The sequence below is a fragment of the Sus scrofa genome, chromosome 1 (genome assembly GCF_000003025.6).
Source record: "Sus scrofa isolate TJ Tabasco breed Duroc chromosome 1, Sscrofa11.1, whole genome shotgun sequence".
Taxonomy (NCBI): domain Eukaryota; kingdom Metazoa; phylum Chordata; class Mammalia; order Artiodactyla; family Suidae; genus Sus; species Sus scrofa.
Genome location: NC_010443.5, coordinates 77,540,467 through 77,548,791, shown reverse-complemented (window position 1 = coordinate 77,548,791; position 8,325 = coordinate 77,540,467). Strand labels below are relative to the sequence as shown.

The 8,325-nt window shown below is 46.7% G+C and overlaps 1 protein-coding gene and 1 long non-coding RNA gene across 5 annotated transcripts in view; one reads left to right on the top strand and one right to left on the bottom strand.

Annotated features, from left to right (window-relative positions):
* Window positions 4,066–7,838, bottom strand: LOC106508921. The gene is made up of 2 exons (XR_001306066.2): window positions 7,705–7,838; window positions 4,066–5,689 (listed from the first exon to the last, which is right to left on the bottom strand). It is a non-coding gene; the product is annotated as an uncharacterized LOC106508921 (long non-coding RNA).
* The window catches only part of TRAF3IP2 (TRAF3 interacting protein 2), a 57,561-nt gene continuing 56,470 nt past the window's right edge, over window positions 7,235–8,325 (top strand). For 2 of the 4 annotated variants that reach the window (XM_021091285.1, XM_003353287.4), the window contains exon 1: window positions 7,269–7,817. The gene's annotated coding sequence lies outside the window, so the exon portion shown is untranslated. Of the gene's footprint in view, window positions 7,818–8,325 lie in introns of all 4 variants that reach the window. The other 2 variants (XM_001924787.5, XM_013992757.2) reach the window with 2 other exon arrangements.

Below are 8,325 nucleotides of genomic sequence, written 5' to 3'. Positions count from 1 at the left end.
GCTGCATCCACAGCATATGGAAGCTCCCAGGCTAGGGGTCAAATCAGAGCTGCAGCTGCCAGTCTGTGCCACAGCCACAGCCACACCAGATCCAAGCCACATCTACAGCCTTACACCATGGCTTGCAGCAACTCTGGATCTTTAACTCACTGAGCAAGGCCAGGGATCAAACTCACATCCTCACGGGGACTACATCAGGTTCTTAACCCGCTGAGCCACAACAGGAACTCCTCATGAGGGACACTCTTGACACCAAAGGAATGGGCTCAGACTCTCTGGGCAGAGAGCTCCAGCTACCACACCCAGCTGCTTTAGACTAATGTTTCACACTGTAACAGGAAGAGAAGGGGCATCAGGAGCTGTCAGGGAAATGATACCCTGAGGAAATTAACCCTCTAGATTCCCTTTTCTAAGATGTACCCAGTTCTGATGACAAATAAGAATTTGGAGTCTGGAGGTCAGGCAGCAGGCTTTGCTCCATGGGAAAGGCTTACCGAGAACTGTCTACCTATCTCCCTTCTAACCACACCGCACATCTTTGTGAATCTTTGAGACATCAGCCTGTCCGTAAAATATACCTGCCTTCTAACTTTGCACCTAAAGTGTCCATCATTTATCGCATTTTTCTGGGTTATAGTTATCCTACCTGCCACCACCATTCTCCAATGCTTTCCTGCTTGCTCCCTGATGCCAGAAATTCCTTTAATGTGGAAAAAGGGCTTTCATTTCACAGAGAGTGATGAGGCTTAAAATGCAAGCACCCCTCAGAGGGGTAGCACAGTGATTTAAATTCACATCATGTAATTGAGGTATAAATGAGCAATCGCTTTTTTTCCCTGAGAGCATCTTTTGATGAGGGAAAGGCAGAAGAGAGGATAAGGATACGGAAAAGGCAGTGTTGGGGGAAGGACAGTCGAGAGAGGGGAAAGGGAACAGGAAGGGGACGAATCTGTGTGGCTTTGGCATATGCCCTCACTCACCTTGCATCCCCAGTGGTACTGGGCAGCGTGGTGCCAGGGAGGGGCAATAGGGAAGTCAGCTCTAATTGGAAACCCAGCTGTGCAGCCCTGACAAGCTACCTCCCTTTTGTGCACCGTCCTTGCCTCACCTGCAAAAGAAGGGGAATAAAATCCACCCTGAAGGGCTGCTTGGGGGATTTGTTATTTTATTTTCATTGTGATGAAATAACATTTGCCATCTTAACCATTTTTAAGTGTCTGGTTCCATGGCCTTATGTATATTCACATTGTTGTGTAACCATCACTGCCATTTATTGCCAGGACTCTTTTCATCTTGCAAAACTGAAACTCTGTACCCATGAAGCTAACTCCTCATTCCTTCCTCTCCCCAGCCCTTGATGACCCCTCTTCTAATTTCTGCCTTCGAGTCTCACTGCTCTAGGTACATCACGTAAGTGGAATCGTATAGGATTTGTCCTTTTATGACTGGCTTATTTCACTTAGCATATTGTCCTCCAGGTTGGTCCAAGTTATAGTACATGTCAGAATCTCCTTCCCTTTTTAGGGCTGATTAATATTCCATTGCAGGTATATACCACGTTTCATTTATCTGTTTTTTTGTTTTATTTGTCGTTTGAGGGCCATACCCACGACACATAGAGGTTCCCAGGCTTGGGATAGCATGGGAGCTGCAGCCACTGGCCTACACCACAGCCCCAGCAATGCAGGATCCAAGCCAGCATCTCGGACCTACACCACAGCTCACAGCAACACCAGATCCTTAACCCACTGATCGAGGCTAGGGATGGAACCTGCATCCTCATGGATATTAGACAGATTTGTTTCAGCTGAGCCACCACAGGAACTCCCATATTTTGTTTATCAGTTCGTCCATCATTGATGGACATTTAGGTTGCTTCTCCCTTGGCAATTGTGTATAATCCTACTATGAACATGGTGCGAAAATTTCTCTTCAAGACCCTGCTTTTGGAGTTCCTATTGTGGCTCATCGATTTAAGCACCCTACTAGTATCCATGAAGATGGGGGTTTGATTTCTGGCCTCACTCATTGGGTTAAGGATCTGTCATTGCCATGAGCTGTGGTGTAGGTTGTGGATGAGGCTGGGATCTGACATTGCTGTGGCTGTGGTGTAGGCTGGCAGCTCCAGCTCCAGTTGATTCAGCACCTAGCCTGGAAACTTACATATGTGTCGGGTGGGGCCCTAAAAAGACAAGAAAAAAAAAAAAAAAACCTACTTTCTTTTCTTGCAGTTTTCTTTGAGACCTTCAGTTCTTCTAGGTATATATCAAGAAGTGGAACTGTTGGATCTTATGGTAGTTCTCTTTTTAATTTTTTGAGGAATCACCATACTATTTCCACAGAGGCTGCCTCCGTTTGTGTGTGTGTGTGTGTGTGTGTGTGTGTGTGTGTGTTTATAGCCACACCCATGGCATATGGAGGTTCCCAGGCTAGGGCTCGAATCAGAGCTGCACCTGCTAGCATATGCCACAGCCACAGCAACACCAGATCCCAGTCACATTCAAGACCTCCATCACAGCTCACAGCAGTGCCAGATCCTTAACCCACTGATCGAGGCCAGGGATTGAACCCATGTCCTCATGGATACTAGTCAGGTTCTTAACCTGCTAGGCCACAACGGAAACTCTTGAGGCAGTATCATTTTACATTCCCACCAACAGTGCATGTGGGTTCTGAATTCTCTAAGTTTTCCCTGACACTTGTTCTTTTCTTTTTTTTTTAAATAGTAACCATCCTAATTGTAAATGTAACCTGCCCAGAAGTCAAACAATTGAGTACATCTAAGTAAGGAGGGCTTGGAGAGTAACATAGGATTATCGATCACAGACTTTCTCAAAGGGCAGGGGACCCCTTCCTGCTCTCTCACGCCCACACTGCCGTCTCCATCTCCTCGGTGGGGCTCGTGCTATTTTCTCATCCTCTGTCTCCAAATATTCTCTCTCATCTGCCTTGCCCTGCTGTGTTCGGCCTCCACAGGAAGCAGAATCTGGTCTCTATCTGCTTTTCTCTCATGGAAAGACGCTGTCTGGAGTTCTGGTGAATACATTTCTCCACCTCATTATACAGATAATGAAAATCACTTGCCACATAGTAGATACTCAATAAATGGTAGCCGACCTAGTGCCTACTTCATAGGGGTATCTTGAACACGGCGTGAATAAACGCAGGCGAAGTTCTTAGAACACCTCTGGCACTTAACAAGTACTGAGGTTGGCTGTCATTATTGTGATGGCGATAAATGGGGAGCCCAGGTTTTTAGAACTTAATCATTTTTTTAGCAAGAGGTGCTGCCACCAAATTTGGATCTAGTTGAGGAAAGTCATCTTGAGGAGATAATCTTTGACGCTTCCAGAATGTTAGTGTCCCCCTTTAAGTCTGCAAATGTAGGGGGAATAGGCACCATTGCCCTGGAAGAAATGGAATGACAGAGCTTTTGTAGCTTGACAAAATCTGCTGTTCCCAGTATGCTCTTTGCAAGGGAAGATAAATCTGAACGAGGAACCTCTTGAAAAGAAAAAAGGATTAATGGAGTTCCTGTTGTGGCACAGTGGTTAACGAATCTGACTAGGAACCATGAGGTTGCGGGTTCAATCCCTGGCCTCACTCAGTGGGTTAAGGGTCCGGCATTGCTGTGAGCTGTGGTGTAGGTCACAGATGAGGCTCGGATCTCTCGTGGCTATGGCTGTGGCCAGCAGCTACAGCTCCCATTGGACCCATAGCCTGGGAACCTCCATATGCTGTGGGTGCAGCCCTAAAAGGACAAAAAAAGACCCCAAAAAAAGAAAAAAGATTGATAGGTACTCCTTTCCTTGTAAGAGTCTGTGTTACTAAGACCTCTTTGCTAGCTCTGTGAAGTCCTGACTGAACCAGCTGACAGAATAGGAACCAGGTCCAGAGGGGAACTCCCTGAGAAGGAAGGGCCACTAGGACCCGTAGGGCAGGTCCAAGGGCCCACTGGGGAGGAGGAGGACAGTGATGGGTTCTGGCTTCTGCCTGGGTCTGGCAGCCCCTCTGGACCAGAAGCAGCTCACAAAGGCCATGGGAAAGAAGCCACCACAGACTCTGTGGCTTTAATAGAGCTAGTTTATTTGGAACTGCCTGCACCTCCATCATTTTTGTTTCTGAGAAAGATACAAGGACATGTTGAGAATCTTTCAGTTTGCATGTCTAGCATCGAGCACATGTCTGGAATCAGGCAATTGCTCTCTAAAGGATGGGGGACTGGAGTGACATGAAAAGACAGCACCAAACACTGGGGGCCTGGGCATTTCTTCCTGCCTCTGTCCCAGATGCGCCTCCAGAAGGGAGTACTGGGGAGAATTAGCCAATGCTCGGGATGCTTTGAATGAGGACCATTCTCAGGAAAGTTCAGAACAGGAGTTTTCTTCTCTTCTTCATGGTGTGTCATTGTTCCACTCTGCCCTTTCGGCACTTGAAATCACAGCACTTAAAAATGGAAAAATCAAGCTTTGTCCAAGGAATGGATCTTTTCTTTTTTCTTTATATCCTCCTTTTTCATAGATGAATGCTGTAGAATGGAGAGTTCTGAGTGCTGGGTCCAAAAGGTTTGGTTTGGCTTTGTTTACCAAGGTGGGGAGAGCTAACCTTTACCTAATTATGCCTTTTGCAAGAATACTGAGCAACTCTAGAATGTGGCAAACACCAATCCTCTCCTCTTAAATTTTAACTGGAGGGAGAGGGCTTGACCCTTAACAGCTCTGCCCTTTCTGTACACAGCAGCCATCAGCGTATAAACACAGCAGCCATCAGCGTATAAACACAGCAGCCATCAGCATATAAACACAGCAGCCATCAGCATATAAACACAGCACCATGGTAACTGACACAGTCTCAGCCCCACCCTTTAAGTGCCCACACCTGCCCCCCCTTAAGTATTGTCAAGAATCATGCAAAGAAAGCAAGTCACCTGTGCTTCATCCAAGTGTCGAGGAAGAACAGACCAGAGCAGGGCAAACAGGGAAGGGGATGTAACATCCACCTGGCAGTGAGACAGTTCTGGAATCCTTCTCTATGGACTAGCTGTGTGATCTTGGAGAAGTTACCCTGTGTCTCTGAGCTTCAGATTTTTCTCAAAGGTAAAGTGGGCCTGGCAGTAGTAAAGGCATCTCATAGACGCATTCAGAGGATTAAATGCACTAACAAGTAGTATGTGGTAGGTCCTCCATGAACAGTTCCTCTCCTGCTGTGGCAGCTGAAAGGATGTATGTATTTACCTGAAAACACCGCTGGGGACTCCTGCAATGGGAGGTGATCCTTTGCAGGCTCCCTGGCACTTCCCTTGTCATCCCTTTTTCCCCATAACCCCTCAGGCATGTTCAGAGAAGTTCCTTGAGTTCCGGACACCATCTGTAAACACTTTACATCCTCCGGTGGCTTTTCAGTGGGGCCCCAGCAAGGGTTCCTAGGTAGGAGCATTAACTCATTCTTCTGAGTGCTGCCTTTCTGCTCAGGATAAACTGAGGCAGGAGAAAGGCGCAGCTACCAGCAGTTCAAAGCAGCACCCCAGTGCTTGGTGTCCTCCCTCAGGGTCCTTAGGCCCACATCTGGGGAAATAGTTGGTGGGAGAAATGGAAAAAATATTCCTCTTACGCTTCCTGATGGGTTGTATTCCATAGACAGGACTTGTCAGAAGCATCTTCCAAGCTTTTCCGAATCCATTTAAGGGCATCTAAGAGAAATGAAAAATATTTTCACCCTGTCTTTCTTTTCTCTCCCTCTTTTTTTCCTCCTCTTGTTCTTCTCTTTTCTGTTCTCATCTCTTAGTACCAATAGCTTTTTCAAAGTATCCTAGTACCAACGGCTCCACACAAAAAATTGCTCTTTTCCCCTAAACTAAAAAAGATTATTATAGTAATAATTTTGAGGCAGAAAGTTCAAGCCCAGGGTAATAAGCACAATTTTTAAATCCTTTCTTTTTTTTTTTTTCTTTTTATGGCCGCATTGAGGCATATGGATGTTCCCAGGCTAGGGGTCAAGTCAGAGCTGCAGCTGCCAGCCTACACCACAGTTCACAGCAACACTAGATCCTTCGCCCACTGAGAGATGCCAGGGATCAAACCCTGTATCCTCATGGATATTAGTTGGGTTCTTAACCCACTGAGCCACAAGGGGAACTCTGTAAATCTTTTTTTTAATGAATAAAGTACTACACTCTTGTTGTGAGAAAAGGAATCAAACTCACATGTGTAAATAGTATAAAAGCCCTCTATTTTTACCACGCTCCCCTCAATCTCATTCCCTGGAGGTAACCACAACTGAACAGTTTGGTTTGCATTCTTCCATACATTTCTGTTATTTTTGGTCATTTGGCAGATATGTGGTGCTTACCTGCTATGTTCTGGGCAGTGTACTTAGGTGTTGGGACCAGGGGTGAAAAACAAACATATAAATATACATATACATGTATATTTATCTTTCAAATCTATTGGCAAAAATGAGACCATGTTTCTCTTTTTTTAATGATTTTTATTTTTTCCATTATAGTTAGTTTACAGTGTTCTGTCAATTTCTACTGTACAGCAAAATGACCCAGTTATGCATATATATATACACATTCTTTTTCTCACGTTATCCTCCATCGTATTCCATCATAAGTGACTAGACATAATGTCCTGTGCTATACAGCAGAGAGCATGTTTTTCAATAAATAAAATCTGTGAGCCACGTTTGCATGTTAGTATGTAGAAATAAATATTTATTTTTAACAGCCGTGTGATATTCCATTGTAAGGATACACCAAAATGTATACAGTCTGAATATGCTGTTTTAAAAACATTCCCTCTGCTTGCAGAACATAGAGCAGTTGGCTCCACACGGCTCACCTGAGCAGAACCTGGCCATCTGTAGAGGGGGCCTCTGGGCCCATCCCCTTGCTTCAGGGTAGAGATGGCCCCCTGAATGTGCTGCCCCTTGGGACTCAACCTGGAGCGCAGCGCGCCTGCCCAGCAACCACCCAGGTCCCTCTCACTCCAGAGCCCCGACCATCTCAGCTCCCATTGTAGTCTGCTGTCCCTGTCCTCCTGCTTCCAGCATCTCCTGTGGCAATGAGTTCTGTAGGTACTGATTAAACAAGGAGAAGGAAAGGTGAGAAAATAAACTCGAGGTCATGAAAAATGCAGTCAGAGGAGGACTGTATGTGTGTTTTCTTTAAAGTCACTTTTTCATGCCTGTAGATGAAGCAGGCATACGCTCAGTGCGGCTCTCACGCACTCATGGGGGGATGGGCGGTGAGCCCTCCCTTTGTAATAAGGGCAGCAAATGCCGATGCTTTAAACACAGAGAGTAAGAAGTTCTTGCTTCACACTCCTCCCCACGATCAATTGGCCCCTAATTTCCTCCTCTGGTGCTGCTGGTGAATAATCAACCCATCTTAACACCCAACTTCACCGCCCTCCCCAGGCACCGTCTCTGGCCAGGCTGCTGTGACAACGCTCAGGTCCAGGGCAGTGGGGACATTCCTCAGCACTTATTTAGCTGGGTGGTGAAAAAAAAAAAAGCAGTCTAATTGGCCAGTGGCCTTTTCTAGTGAATGAAGGAGGTTTCGTTTTTAAGAAATAAAGTGACTTCTCAGCGGCTGTTGATTCACTGCCCACAGGGAGATTTTTGGAGCGGAGGCTTCCTAGCCAGGGTAGAAATTTGCATACAACTTCCACTTCCTGCTTCGGAGCCTGTTGGGCGGCTTACCTGGGCCTGGAGAGGGTGGAGGGAGCCTGGGAGCGACCCAAGGTGGAGCGACCCAAGGAGAAGCAAGCGTGACCACCCTGTGCCCTGGTCTGTCTGTCCTCGGTGGCTCTAAGGTACGTTGTTCAGAGGTGTCGCCGGCCTCACTTTACTTCTTAACCTCTGACCCACTTTCCAAAACTCTGTTTTCTCCTTCGATGACATGTGCTACCTGACTTTTCTCCACGCTCCCCTCCCCACCTTTCATTTGTCCGTGTACCGAGAGACCAGCTTGGGCTGAGAAAATGACAGTTAGGTTTCTGCTGCGAGAGAGTGCTGGGGGGTTAGCATTTCACACGGGCGAGCGAAGATTAACTCTTTGAGGAGGGGAGACGCCCGTATGTGAGCTGCCTGGGGACCAGTTGTTTGAGGACTTGGCGTCCCCACAAGTTTCCATTAAGAAGACAAGCCCCACTTCCTCCAAGGAGGGAGCTGGGAATGGCAAAGATTAAGGATTTGGCTTCTGGCCCCGGGACACGTCAGTGGCAGAGATGGAAGGAAAGTTCCCAAGTTTTCCTGATCCTTGTTTCACTCAGGGAAAAAAAAATCAACACCACATTCCTGGGCCAGGAAGCTCAGCCCCCA